Here is a 16,341-nt window from a genome sequence, read left to right as displayed (position 1 = left end):
TATACTACTGTGATATTACTTATAAACTGTTTTTGTTTGGCAGTGGGCTTGGAAATAGGACATCAGTTTTTCTTATATCACTGCATCAATGCAGCCCCTTTATTAATTTTGTATTCGCTGCAGCCTTATTGCCAGGAACCATGCAAATGCATTTTATTGACGTGAGATTATATAACTGGCTCTAACATGAAAAGCTGAATGGCAAAATCCTGAGCCTTAGAAATGCTGAAAATGAATACCAAAAACATAAAAGGGGGAAAATAGAATAAAATAATGTGTAAATCTATTTTGTAGGGAAGCATGTCCCTTGTACTTTTTGATGTTTACATCAAAATCCCCTCACATTCCCAAACTTATATATAGCAACTCTATTGTTACACCAACTCAAAGAATGGAGAGATCTAAAATAAGAAATCAATGTTGTTGCAAACTTATAAATCACATCAATAGTGGTTCCCAATGGAAACCAAAGATTGGTATTGTATTTCTCATTTTCTTGTGTTTCAGACTATTGCACTTAATAAAACTCACTCTGATTACCCACAGATATACCTGTAAAATTGGCTTAGCCATGCTTTTTGGAATTTCACACCAACTAACTTTCTGTCTTGTACAGCAGTTTACAGACTGCAGCCCCCCACTCACTTAAAATGCATGTTAATGTGCAGCATGCTTTTTCAATACTAAAAATAAAAAAATAATAAAATAAGCACTCCGAGAAAAATATTTAATAAAATGCATCACTCAATAAAATAAAAGCAAATTCATACCAGTTTCTAATATGAAATTGCACAGTGTGAATAACATTATTCCAGAAAAGTGTGCAAAGTGGCATATATGGCATATTCTTGGCTAAAATAAAGCAAAAAATATGGGGACACTTTAATTTATCAAACTGAATAGGCTCATTTCGTTGAGCAATAATAAATTGGTCTTATTTCTTAGAGTGGGCTCAGACAATGCTCTGAATGCAGACATAGCTCTCCCCTCAACAGCCTGTAGGAGACAGAATACAGGGATAGGGCCTTGAGGTGGTCTGCATAGGACATTTTACTAAACACCCTGTATTCTTTTAGTGAGGAACCTCCGTAGGCATTCCATTTGTTTGATATGCCTGGTTAGGTACATACCAAAGGGGGCATGGTATTCAATGATAAGTCTAATGAATGGAGAATACAGTGGAACAATGACTTTCTTGCACCTAGATACCATACCTTTGTTTATAAATTGCACAACATAGAATGATTTCCTCACTACTGTAGACACTTGGTGATCAAAAGCTAGATTACTGTCTATGTGTGCCCATAAGTCTCTGACTACTGGGTCAACACTAAGGGGTGTGTTGCCAATATGATTATTACTAGGGGTGGATGACTTCCCAAAGGTTACTATAATGCATTTTTTGGCATTTAGTTTTAGTCCATGGCTCTGACACCAGCTGTTTGTCTGTATTAGCTCTACCTGGAGAACATTTGTGTCAGTGTGGGATTCAAAGTCAGCTCCTATTTTGCAATCATCTGCCAATTTAGTGGCCAGAGACCATTGACATTGACCTGGACTTCAGAGAAGTAAATGCCAAAACGTAGCAGTCCAAGGACCAATCTCAGAGGCTTTCAACTTGTGACTGGCTCTTTGTAGAAGAGGACTCCCCAGTTCTAACTTCCTGGGTCATTTCTGTGAGCCAGTTATCTATCCACAGGGTGACATATGGGTTTGTACTTATCCTCTTGAGTTTGTCAACAATGGCTGAGTGGAGTATTGCGCCAAATGCCTTGGTCAGGTCACGGTAGGCAGTGTGAACCATTTTGCCCTCATTCATTACATTGATGACCTTCTCAAAGAAGTCTACTGGACAGAGTAGGCATGACCTGCCCTTGACCAAACCAAACTGGGTGGGGTCCAGTGTCTGAAGGTTTACTATATATTGATTATTTCTATGATAATTTTTCCCATGCCTTTCTTGCAGTTTTTACTGAATGGTTTGTCCAGGTGACCTTTTCACCATTTAGTTTGGATGTTAGTTGGGATATTTTGCAGGCATCCTCATGGTTATGGACATCAGGGTTGATTTTTCACCTCTATGTGTCTAAAGTATAGCCAAACAATCCACTTATGTTCTAAAGCTGAGGACAATAAAAAGCCTGCAACATGCATGTCTGCTGTTAGTGTGGGTGTGTTTTTTTTTTTTTTTTGGCTTGAATGTACCCCAAAAGACTTTGAAAGTAAAAAAAAAATCACTGGCATTTAGGAGCCATGCAGCTGAAACACTGTTATACCCTTAAGGGGTGATTTGCATATATGCCATGGGACTCTACTATAAGAGGTTTTAGGTATTACACAGTGAAGATTCTAGCTTTACTGGATCTTTTTTGCAGGGTTTACTAAATGGTTTGTCTGTGTGATGTTTGTTTCTTTTGCTTTACAAGCTGAAATCATTTGGATCACTATTTTATTGCCCCTTGATAGACTCATCTGATTGTAGCTGTTTTGGAATCCTAGAGTAATCTACATTTCTTCTATTATCATCATATTCATTTATTCTTTACTGTTGGCCTTAATTACACTCCATACTGCTTGATACATGCTCCATTATTTAGTTCCCTTTTCACCATCTAAGTTATTTAGCTTTAAAACATGCATGTATCTTATCTCTGTTTATTTTACCTTGTTTCATGCTGCTACACCTTAAGTTATTGCAGTCTCCTGTACAGGATTTATTCTTTCTTTAGCCATTGCCTTCCCTCCCATACTGTGTACTTTCTTGACTGCTACTATTATATGGCATACATACCTAGATTTCCTCTTATCATCCATGACCATGGTGTTCCTAAAAATGACTGCTTTTCCTACACATATACTTTCTATAGAACACCCACATATACTTAACTGTTACTTTCGGTAACTCCTTAAGAATGTTCTTTACTCTCTTTCTCCTGTCAAATATAGCATAAAACAGTTCTGTCCACTTTAATGTTATGTCCTGTACTTGCTTGTTTTTTTTTTTTTTTTTTTTCTACTAGACGCATAGTAATTTCAATGAGCTGATGATAATGTTAGGTAACTCTGTAATATATTTTAATTGCCTTTTTGCTCATTTCAGTGCCTTATGCACTGTTTACCTTTTCCTTGAAATCATCACTCATGGCTTCTATGTCCTAGCCATGGCTATCATTTAGACAGATGCATGGGACATTTCATCAATGCATTTATCAAATAAATAAAACAACTAAAATATAAATGCTTCATATTCAGGTATGATGACTAAGTTTGAATCTGTGTAATGCTAACAGTGTTATTTTGAACAACATGATGCTATGTATGTCCTTGCAAAATAAATACTCCTTATTTAATATTAATAACAGTTAGTGCTGTTGCCTCACAGCAAAAGGTTCTCTGGTTTGATTCTCGGCTGGGGTGCATTCTGTGTGGAGTCTGCATGTCCTCTCTGCATTTGTGTGGGTTTCCTCCAGGTGCTCTGATTTCCTCCCACAATTTCAAAGACATGTAGTAGGTGGATTGGACACTCTAAATTGCCCATAGATGCGAGTGTGTGCATCTGTGTGTGTGTGTGGCTCACCCTCTGAGGAGGGTTGGGTATCAGGCTAGCAACCCGGTCCTGTAAAATCTGTATCTGCTATGGAAATAATGAGTGCTGAAAGGCTCTTGTTGCCTGATGTGCTGACTGCATGGGGGCAGGATCCAGGATATAATATTAATAACATGGCTGGGATCAAAGCATTATACATTTTATTATAATGGATATGGAAGGAAAAGATCCTTCAGAATTATCCTTATATTGTATTTCCTTGTGGAAGGTGGGAGATTAGACACATATACGAGTGTCTGTGTATGTTACATGGATAGAGCCACACTGCCTAAATGTCACTACTTCATTCCAGTCTTCTGAATATGTCAATCAGCAGGACCACCCCAGACCTACAACAGTGACCACTATTGTGCCATTAGTGTTATATGCTAGTATATTGTCCACCCTGGCAGACAGTGCTATAGGGCATGATTGGTGCCATATCTGTATCAGATAATGTAGGTTACAGTATGTAAGGGATGTGATTTTCTAGACTCCCAAATACAACTTAAGAGCTTTTAGTTATTGCATTGTGTCATTATGCCGTAACATCATGCATTCTGTTAAACCACACAGCCTGAGAACCCTCAAATGAATTTGATATAATTAGGAACATAGCAAGACATAAGTGGTGACTGCAGTACAGATATAAGAAAAGAAAGAAACACTGTGCAGTACAGGAGGAAACAGCTAAGTATATTTTAGTCTAGTAAGTTTTGCCATATGAATTCCTAGAGTGCCTTATCAGTATAAAACTGATATAAGTAATTTATCATTTAAATGAAAGCATTTCAATAACAGAAGCTAGCATTAACTGCTGCCTTTTTATGCATGCAAAGTACTTCCATTAATAATTAGTCTAAAGATCAATACCATTTGGTTAAAATTAATTGATTGAATGAAGCTGCAGGTAACACTGCACTAAACTTACGTAAGTACAAAATGCTATGTGCTCCTGTTCATACGCCTACTTTGCCATTCTCTAACGTAACTAACACTGTGTTCACGAAACATCAGAAAAGGAGACTTACATAAGTACACAGTGCTATGTGCTCCTGTTCATATGTCTACTTCACCATTCTGTAACGTAACTAACACTGTGTTCAAGAAACATCAGAAAAGGAGACTTACATAAGTACACAATGCTATGTGCTTATGTTCATACGTCTACTTCATCATTCTGTAACGTAACTAACACTGTGTTCACGAAACATCAGAAAAGGAGACTTACGTAAGTACACAGTGCTATGTGCTCCTGTTCATACGCGTACTTCACCATTCTCTAACGTAACTAACATTGTGTTCAAGAAACATTAGAAAAGGAGACTTACATAAGTACACAATGCTATGTGCTCCTGTTCATACGTCTACTTCACCATTCTGTAACGTAACTAATACTGTGTTCACAAAACATCAGAAAAGGAGACTTACATAAGTACACAATGCTATGTACTCCTGGTTATACACCTACTTCACCATTCTGTAACGTAATTAACACTGTGTCCACGAAATATCAGAAAAGGAGACTTATGTGCTCCTGTTCATACGTCTACTTCACCATTCTGTAATGTAACTAACACTGTGTTCACGAAACATCAGAAAAGGAGACTTACATAAGTACACAATGCTATGTGCTCCTGTTCATACGTCTACTTCACCATTTTGTAACGTAACTAATACTGTGTTCACGAAACATCAGAAAAGGAGACTTACGTAAGTACACAGTGCTATGTGTTCCTGTTCATACGCCTACTGCACCATTCTGTAACGTAATTAACACTGTGTTCACGAAACATCAGAAAAGTAGACTTACGTACACAATGCTATGTGCTCCTGTTCATACACCTACTTCACCATTCTGTAACGTAGCTAACACTGTGTTCATGAAACATCAGAAAAGGAGACTTACGTAAGTACACAATGCTATGTGCTCCTGTTCATACACCTACTTCACCATTCTGTAACGTAACTAACACTGTGTTCACGAAACATCAGAAAAGGAGACTTACATAAGTACACAATGCTATGTGCTCCTGTTCATACACCTACTTCACCATTCTGTAACGTAACTAACACTGTGTTCACGAAACATCAGAAAAGGAGACTTACGTAAGTACACAGTGCTATGTGCTCCTGTTCATATGTCTACTTCACCATTCTGTAACGTAACTAACACTGTGTTCAATAAACATCAGAAAAGGAGACTTACATAAGTACACAATGCTATGTGCTCCTGTTCATACGTCTACTTCACCATTCTGTAACGTAACTAACACTGTGTTCACGAAACATCAGAAAAGGAGACTTACATAAGTACACAGTGCTATGTGCTCCTGTTCATATGCCTACTTCACCATTCTGTAACGTAACTAACACTGTGTTCAAGAAACATCAGAAAAGGAGACTTATGTAAGTACACAATGCTCTGTGCTCCTGTTCATATATCTACTTCACCATTCTGTAACGTAACTAACACTGTGTTCAAGAAACATCAGAAAAGGAGACTTAGATAAGTACACAATGCTATGTGCTCCTGTTCATATGCCTACTTCACCATTCTGTAACATAACTAACACTGTGTTCAAGAAACATCAGAAAAGGAGACTTACATAAGTACACAATGCTATGTGCTAATGGTTATACACCTACTTCACCATTCTGTAAAGTAGCTAACACTGTGTTCACGAAACATCAGAAAAGGAGACTTACGTAAGTACACAATGCTATGTGCTCCTATTCATACACCTACTTCACCATTCTGTAACGTAACTAACACTGTGTTCAAGAAATATCAGAAAAGGAGACTTACATAAGTACACAATGCTATGTGCTCCTGTTCATACGCCTACTTCACCATTCTGTAACGTAACTAACACTGTGTTCACAAAACATCAGAAAAGGAGACTTACGTAAGTACACAATGTTATGTGCTCCTGGTTATACACCTACTTCACCATTCTCTAACATAACTAACACTGTGTTCAAGAAACATCAGAAAAGGAGTAAATTCCCCCCAAAGTATATATTTTGAGAAAAATCCATTCAGTCAACTAGCTTTGTTTCCATGTTATTTTCCCGAACACTATTCATCAGAAAACTATGCATGTTAAAGGAGAAATACATATATGTGAGGTAAATATGTTTACATTTTAGACATTACTGCTATTGTATTACAAATTATAAGGCAAAGTGGATATAATTTACAGTATTGTATTATCAGAAATTGGTGCCAACCCACTGGGGCAGAATGGAACATGTCATCCTGCATCAGCAGAGACTCTTGTTTGAAAGGTTTCCTATTAGAATTGTTAAACTCAGTACCCAGAATCATAGCAAAAAGTAAACTATAATTAAAAAAAAAACACTGAACTCTAAGAACTGCTTTTATGGTTTTAAAGCATTATTGCATATCTAAAGCCACATCTCCAGACACAAGGAGCCGCACCCTCAACCCCACCCCCTAACTATGCTATTTATATACATTAACTCTGAAATCAATGTTTTCAAAAGTTAAGAATACTATCAGATAGAGCAATCTGAACATCAGCATTTATTCTCCATAAATACAATTAAAATCCCTATTTGGAAGATTTCACTACAAACATGCACACACACACACACACACACACACACACACACACACACACACACACACACACACACACATACACACACACACGTACACACACGCACACACACATGCACATATATATATATATATATATATATATATATATATATATATATATATATATATATATATGGTGATGATGATTTGGTGGCTAGCCTGTCACCAAGGGATTTAACGGTTTATGATAAAGAGATTAAATAATGTTTTGGGGTATGTTCCTTCACTTATTTGTCTCACATTATTCCACTGTAATGGATGTTAAACGTTTTTGCTGATTATTAAACTTGAAATATTAGTATAATCAAAAACAAAGTGAAATCTACTTTTCATCTCCCATGTTTGAACAAAGTGTGTTACATGAACTGCATACAAATCAAGAAGCCATTTTTAAAAAATATGGTTATGATTGAAACAAACAACAAAAAATAGCAATTATTTAACTAGAAATTAGTTCACAGTAATACCTAAAGCTGATAAGGGAGGGGTAATAGTATTCTGTGACTCTATGGATTATGAAAAGGAAGTGAGACAACTGAATGTTAGAATTTCATACTGCAAATTGCCTTTTGATCCATTTGTAGACTTTAAGTTGCTTATCGATGGATTTCTTTTGAATGTTAAAAAGAGAGGTATTATTTCTGAGTATTTGTTTCAGCAATTGGTGTTGGATGATCCTAAAACAGAAATTTTGCATTCTAGATTCCAAGATGATGGTCATCTGAGTAGCACCCTCTCCACAAAGATCTTACCAAAATATATGAAAATACTGCATTAGCCAGTAATTCATCAGCTACGAACGGTCCAAAGAAAAGGAAAACCTGCAAACATCCCAGTTTTATCTGATCAGCTTTAAAACTTACGAGTACCATCAGACAAATTCGTCTCTACTGTCTAATAAGAATATAACACAAGTCTCCATGTGTTATATAGAGCCCCGGAGGCTTCACCACCTCATTTGCAGACAGCAACCATGAGAGAAAAAAGAAATCAAAGCCGCGGCGAGAAAATACCTGAAGAATCCGAAGGCATGGACACTCAAACTTCCAAAACCAAGCTATCAGCAATATCTTCTCCAGAAAAGGAAGTTACCTCCAAAAGACAAAAAACAGCTAAAACACAACAGGAATTAAGTAAAGACTGTGCTAAACAAAGATCCGAAAATGCCATCAATGTGGAGGATTTGAAGAGCGCCCTTTTACCTCTGCAATCTGCCGTCCAAAGTTTCTCGAATCAGCTCAGTAAATTTGGAGACGCACTAAAACAAATTACTGAATGAATGGACTCTCTAGAAGAGAAAATCAAACCTAATGAAATGGAGATTGAACAACTAAAAGAAGAAGTGAGATCTAAAGACAAGGCTCTATCAGGCATACAAGCAAAAATCCTAGGCCTAGAAGCGAGAAGCAGAAGGAATAACCTTATCATCAGGGGCTTACTGGAAAAATATGAGCAGAATCAATTGATCCCAAGAATTAAGCACATTTTCAGCACTTTACTACATCCAGAAGTGGCTTCAAACGAATGTATAATTGAAAGAGCACACCGAGCTCTATATAAAAGTCAAACAACACAAGTCCAAGATCCATTTACGTGAAGCTACTTAATTACGAAGATGTACAAGATATTTTAGCTACATACAAAACACAAAAACACTTTACTTGGAACTCATACACAATCTCCATATCCCAGGATCTTCCCATTGAAATCAAAGAAAGACATTGCACGCTATCTCCATACTGTGCAGAATTCATCAAGCACAAGATCAAGTTTCAAATGAGATTCCCAAATGCTCTCTCTTTCCATCAAAATGACTTAAAGTATACTATGGCTTCACCTAAGGAAGCTAATCCAGTATTTTTGAAATGTTTCAGAAAATTACCAGAAGCTTAGTGATGATAAATATTCCTTCATTCCTTATCAGTTCCATGGTTTACTTCTTCCGGTCCCTTCCTTCTAACCTCAACTCAGCTGTGCACTAACTTTCACAAACTAAATTAATTTCTGTTAAAAGTATAAGAGCTGCGATCAACCCTAGACCCCAGGAATCTTTTAAATTGAAGTGATGTAGCCAGTGAGACCCTTAAGCAGTGGCATCTGTCGTTCTAATTAAGCTAATGCACCTCAAAAGGGAATTACAGCTTCCTGCTGGCACAGCCTGATTTGAGTAAGGTAAGTCTTACTCACATAAGGTGAGTCTTATTAAGACTTTCCATAAAAATGCTCCCTCTCTTTGCAGCCAAAGAACTTCCTAAGCACAGATTGATGCACTCAGGAATATGCATTAAAGGTGAAACGCTGCCAAGGGAATCTTTAAGGTGAGGAGATTTGTTGGGGATCAGAGCGCAAATACACACTCATACGAGTCAGTGCAATTCTGCAGGAAATTTTACTTTATTGCAAAGTTACATAATGAGTGAGGATTTTGAAATAAAAAATCATATAGGGCAGCAGCCTGAAGGTTTTTTTTTTTTTTTTATGTGCTTCGTTCTGTCAGAAATTATGTTGACTGATGAGCTGTATGGGAAGGGCAGTATGTGAGGATCTTGAACTCTCTGCATCTTAGAGGCCAGCTCGCTCACTTGATTTGTTAAGTTGGTGTACAGAAGTAATTTACACCGTGGTAGGGACAACGAGATGTTTGAGGACTTGTGTGTGGATCTCTTTTAGGGGTCGCAAGGTGCGATACTACCGACATGGAATTGGTGTCTGGTATATAGTTGACTAAACAGCGGCTCAGCACTGGCTGGTATTGGACTTTATGGGTAGTTCCTACCTCTATCTCTACCAAAGATATCTTTTCTTTCTTTGTTTTTCTGTCTCTTCCTGTATGATATTCTGATGCTTGCAGGAAGTATCAGGAAAACAAATCTCTACGGTATGGCAACCAGTAGAAAACAAAGTCTCTGAAGAAACACCTGATATTTCTCTGAACTGCTTCTCAATGAACTAGTGATTGGAGGAATGCATAATTTTCTTCATTTGGCATTGAACGTATATGCAAATTAAGGGTTAGTGTTTTAGATAAATACATGTAATTTCTTTGATGTTTTGTGTAATTAGCAGTTATCATACCTGGTGTTTGTTGGAAAGCATAGTAATCTTTAACCGACATGATCTACAGGGCTGTGTTAAAGGCTCTATTAACTAGATTAGGTTTAACAACATTGTGTGATGCTTTACATGTGCTCTGTTGGTTTATATAATCTTTTTATAGCATAATCATAGTTCTCTAAACATTGTAACTAAATATTTGCAATAATTTCATCTCTTTTGGACCCACATGCATTGTTTTTTCTATATTTATCATCCCTTCTCTTTCCCGCCATTAAAGTTGGACTATAGCCCAATATTTTATCTCAGTGTAGAATTTCCCTAACAACTATATCTGTAATGTTACATAGGAAATGGTACACCTTCAGTTTTTGGCAAAACCGCTAGTTAAGATCTAGGTGGATATGCCAAATAGGGTACCTGACGATGACTTTTGAAATCAGATTAATGTTGTATATAGAATGTAAATTTAGTTTCTCTGTTCTTGTTAACTACAGAATTACTTTAAAAATATGTTTACTTGTTCTGTTATTCCCTCTCTCAATTATAGGGGCTATGTGGATAGGCACAGGGTTTAGTTAGAGAGAGTCCAGAGCTGCATTCTCATTAGATAATACAAAGGTACTTAACTGGCAAATTAAACTTAAGCCTCACAGTAGATTTCTGCTTCTTGGTTACCCCATAACCACCTTCAACTTAAACAGAGGGCCTGAAAAAATATAGATAAGGTGTGGAATCTATCTTCCTGGAATGTCAGAGGGCTGCAAGACAAAAACAAAATAAATATTTTTATGCATCTCCTCTAAAAATCAGAATCAAATATTTGTCTTATTCAAGAATCTCATATGGTTGAAGAAAACTGGAGAAACAAAAAAAAAAGAGGAAATGGGTAAAGGATATAATTTCAGCAGGTAATAGTTGTAATTCTAAAGTGGTAGCAATTATTATTAAAAATTCATTTAAACCCACCATTATAGATAAAGGTTCAGACCAAGAGGGTAGGTGGTGCTATTTCACGTGCCTAATCCCACTACTTGCTAAGCCAATCTTAGTCCTAAATCTCTACAGATTATGCTCAGGGCACCATGGCTTCATTCTGAAAATTTATGACATCTTGTTTAACTTCCCAAATTATTATTATATGCTGGGGGGAGATTGTAACGCTGTAACTGACCCTAATCTTGACCGCTCTAGTAGACCTATATCATATAACACACAAACCTTCCTTGCTTTGCTGGACTTAATCTCAGATTTTGGTCTGATTGACCCTGTTTCCTTCAGTGATAGTACTCAGAACAACAATAACTACACATTTTTTTCTAGTTGCTATAACTCTTGGTCATGTATAGATTTCTTTCTAATCTCTGAATTACTAATAAAATGACAAAATAAAATATCTTGCTGATCCCAGATTTTTTTCAGATCATTCAAAGATTACTTTAATAATAAATTTTGCAGACAGCCCACCTACAATACCTACTGCCACTAATTAGTCTAAATAATAATATGCTGCATAACTCATCAGTTACTGATGAGATAGACATAGCTCTAGCAGAGTTTAATACTGACCCTCGCAGCGCAGATATTCCCTATAACAGCCAATGGTCTGCATGCAAAACTGTAATCAGAAAAATTCTTTTTCAAAAATCCACTTATCTCAAAAAAATTAGGAAAGAAAAAGAAAGCCGACTGATGTCTGAGATTACAGAGCTGGATGATAGGCTTCAACTTAACCACACCCCAGCACTGGAAAATTAAATGATTGATAAGCAAATGAAATTATTCGACCTTCACCAATCCAATTATGCCCTACAAGAACTAAGATTTATAACAAAATACTCCGAATGGATACAACCCCCATCCAAGATATTAGCTAGACTTATCAAAAATAAAAAAAAATCACCCAGAATATCCCTCATTCACTATCAAGATACACTTTATAAATCAGATACACAAATTATCCATCTATTTCATCAATTATATTCAGATATCTATGCGAGGAACAATCACCAAATTCCAATCTCTCAGGTAAAAAACTATCTTAACAACATCACATTCCCAAAGCTCAATGAAGAACAAAAAAACATACTATTTGCCCCCTTTAGTCAACAAGAAGTTATAAATATCATTAGTAATCTTAAATTAGGGAAAGCTCCAGGTCCAGATGGTTACTCTTCAGATTTCTACAAAACTTTTAAAGACAAACTAGCTCCTATCTTACTAAAAGTATTCAACTGCATATCCCTCAGTGGGGTCTATATTAAATTCTCGAAAGCCGACTGTCAAATCTATCATTGTTGACACGAGAATAGCAAAACTGCAGAACATCGAACAAGTAAATGGAAATCTTCTTAAGGAGAGATTTCCATTTACTTCAATGTAGTGCAGTCTCGGAGTTGGTATATTTAAGTAGCCGGGGATGTGGGGGTGCAGGGGGGCTTGCCTCCCTTCCTACACCATTTATTTTTTTTTTTTGTTGTTTTTATTTTTTTTTCTGAACATTCAATGTTTTAACAGTTCGATCACTAAAGGACGACCATTAGTGATTTCAGCTGCTAAATATTCGATGTTCTAGCATAGACTCCCTCAATGGTATATTGGACCTCTACCTTAACCATTCAAAGACTATTCTAATCCCCAAAAACAATTTGGATAAATCAAACGTGAATAACTATAGACCAATCTCATTAATGAACATTGACATTAAAATTATATCTTCCTTGCTAGCTGTAAGACTTAAAAAAGTAATCACTTCCTTGATATCCAAAGAACAAGCAGGCTTCATGTCCAAAAGACATACCTGGGACAACACATTGACACTGGAAACTATGATTGGCCTTGCCAAGAAAGATAAAAACCCAAGGTACGCGATGATACTGGACACATGTAAGGCTTTTGATAGGGTCAACTGGAATTTTCTATTTACAGTACTATCTTATTTTGAGATCCCCACTGGGTTCATCAATATGATTAAGATCTTATACAATAGCTCATACACGTGTCTATATATAAATAAGAATCTCTCAACACCGATAAAAATCCCAAATGGTAGTAGGCAAGGGTGCCCCCTTTCCCCTCTTCTATTTAACTTATATTTAGAACCTTTCTTTCTCTCCATTAGACAATCAACACACCACTCAATACCCAAAATACTCCATATGAAAATAAGCCTGAATGCATTTGTAGATTACCTGAATATATATTTTGAACATCCTCTATCAGATACCAAAAAAAAAATAGTCAATGCCCTAAATTCATTTGGTCCCATCTCCGCCTATAAAATTAATATAAATAAATCCTATATATTCCCGATCAATCCTGCAGCTCAAAGGGAAAACCTCTTTCCAGATTATCCCTTTAACATGGCATACTCCTGCAAATATCTAGGGATTTACTATGACCACTCTTCCTCTTCTACAGTTTATACTAACATATCCAGAATATGGTCAACACTTTCCCAAGACTTGTACAGATGGCAACAGTTGTAACTGCCTTTACTATCTAAACATCTATCATTAAAATGAACATCCTCCCAAATCTTATTTATCATCTATATGCATCTCTTTCCTCCATTCCCAACACATTCTTCAATAAAATACACAGAGCTCTTGCAAAGTTCATCTGACATCCAAAGTCGGTAAGAGTGTCATATCAAAGACTTATTTTCCCAAAATCTAAAGGAGGTCTTGGAATGCCAGACCTTCAACTCTACTATAGAATTCTTCATGCCAGTAGATTAATTACAATTGTCAACTACCATCTGAACAACCATATGTGGATTCCCTTTTGGGTAATGGTCTGGTATAATCATGCTCTGGAAAATAGCTTGAATCCCAAAGCTTTCCCCTTCTTAGACCTGCTAACGCTTAGGAAAGTAAAAAGACACCACATCTTAAAGGATAAAATCAAATACTTCCAATAGAATTGTAAGTCCCTGAAACTTGAAAAAGTTCTCCTTCTATTCCAGCCCATCCACCTAAATCCCAATATCAAATTGAACAACAGCATGATTAACCTTGTAGATTATCCTTTAATAAAAGATTACTCACTCTGGGATATACACAAACACAAAGCTCTCTCACCATTAGAACTAAGAGACACTTCAAAATTATCTAAAAAATACACTATAATTCTGCGGCAAATCAGAGAAATTATTGCATCTTTACTTCAAAATCGTACCATTGCAGACTCTGAATTCCACCAGGTTTCTAAACTGCTTCAGATCTTAGCAAGTAAGAAGAATATGCTATCCCTCTCTTATAAATTCATAAATACTATTCAGTATCAAGACAGGATAGTTTACGCGGTCTATTGGGATCAACAAGGGATTACCCTATTAGAAGAACAAAAGTTAGCCATTTAATCCACCCTTTTATTCTCCCCTTTTAAAAAGCTTACTTATACACAATTTATGATTAACAATAACTTATACTGCACTCCCACACACTTAAATAAATTCAACCCTAATGTATCTCCTGCTTGTCCCTGCTGCTTCCACCCCCAGGCTGATATCCTACATATAATTTGGTTTTGCCATTACTCTCACAGCATTTGATGTTCTCTCAACGTAAGACACGACAAGATGGGCTACCACAAATCTACCCTCTCACGGGAGATGGCAATATTACACATCACCAACCTTACATTTTCAAAATTAAGATTCCATATCCTAATAACACTTTATTAGTTAAATATTACATCTCCAAACATTGTCTAGATCGCTCCAAAATGTCTTGGAGAGGGTTTAGGAATATGGCTGTCAAATACATTACTTCACAAAAGCTCATAATTACTAAAGTATATAAACACCCATATTTCCAGAAATTCTGGAACGTCATATTTGAGCTTCTGGCTGACAACTAATTACTGATATTCTGTATTGGTACACTAATACTAAAAGCTCTTCCTTCATATGTCTCCTCCTTTTTTCACCTTATCACCCTCATGATCTAAATATCCCCCTCATTTTTGGGGCTCAAGATAAGTATATGTGTCTTGTCTATTCTATTTTATATCTGTATTAAATAGAGGCTAATACATTCTATGTTGTTACAGTACCTGCCCTCCTGCATATATGGGTTTGGTTCTTTTTTTTTTTTTTTTTTACTATGATTATCTCCAGGGATTGCATTACCCCAAAGCAGCACTGTTGTACATATTGTATATAGTTATCAATTGTATATACTCTTCTGTATTAATCTGCATTTCTAAACTGCAACTGTTTTGTGATATGTTTATAATGCAAAATGAATAAAAGTTCTATTTGAAAAAAAATAAATACATTTTGCATTCTACATAAGATGCACAAATCTGTTGAAAATCCTCCTGGGTATCCAGTTGTGTCTAGATATGGTTCATTAACAAAACCACTATCTGTATATTTAAAGGATCAACTTAAACCTCTGTTAAAATATGTCAGAGTACATAATAAAAACAAAATAGAGTTTTTGAAATTAGTGGGTAATGTTCAGCTGTCCAGTCATTCATATCTCTGTACAATGGACATACAATCCCTTTATACTAGTATCCCACATGTAAGCAGTGAAATATCAGATGTCCTTTTCTGTAATATACTCTGAAAAGCATAATGATTTTGTATTAGGATTGCTGGAGTTGATTTTAAAACATAATGTGTTTAGGTGTAATAACAGTTTATCTTCAAATTAAAGGTACAGCAATGGGCACTACCTTTGCACCAGTTTATGCAGACTTGCTTATGGGCTTTTTCAATAATTATTTAATCTATAGTGATAGAAATGTATTTAGGTCCTGTATAGAAATGTAGAAACATTATTTGGATGATTGCTGGTATATTTGGGTGGGCCCAATTGAATAATTGAAGGACTTTGTGGCTTATTTGAACTCAAATCCTTTTGGCCTAGTGTTTGTGAGTAAATTGGTCTATTCATCATTGATTTTTTGGATGCTGATATTGTCAATATATTGGCCGACAAATTCAGTGCCAACTTTACCCCCCCCCAAGGACCAATCACAATACCAGTAGATTGCCAGGCACCCAGTGTTACTGCTGCACAGGTTAAAACAGCACTGTCCAAGGACAAGAACATAGCTT

The sequence above is a fragment of the Protopterus annectens genome, chromosome 5.part1 (assembly GCF_019279795.1).
Source record: "Protopterus annectens isolate FY-2018-M chromosome 5.part1, PAN1.0, whole genome shotgun sequence".
In the NCBI taxonomy this organism is placed as follows: Eukaryota; Metazoa; Chordata; order Ceratodontiformes; family Protopteridae; genus Protopterus; species Protopterus annectens.
Note: the sequence above shows the minus strand (reverse complement) of the source record.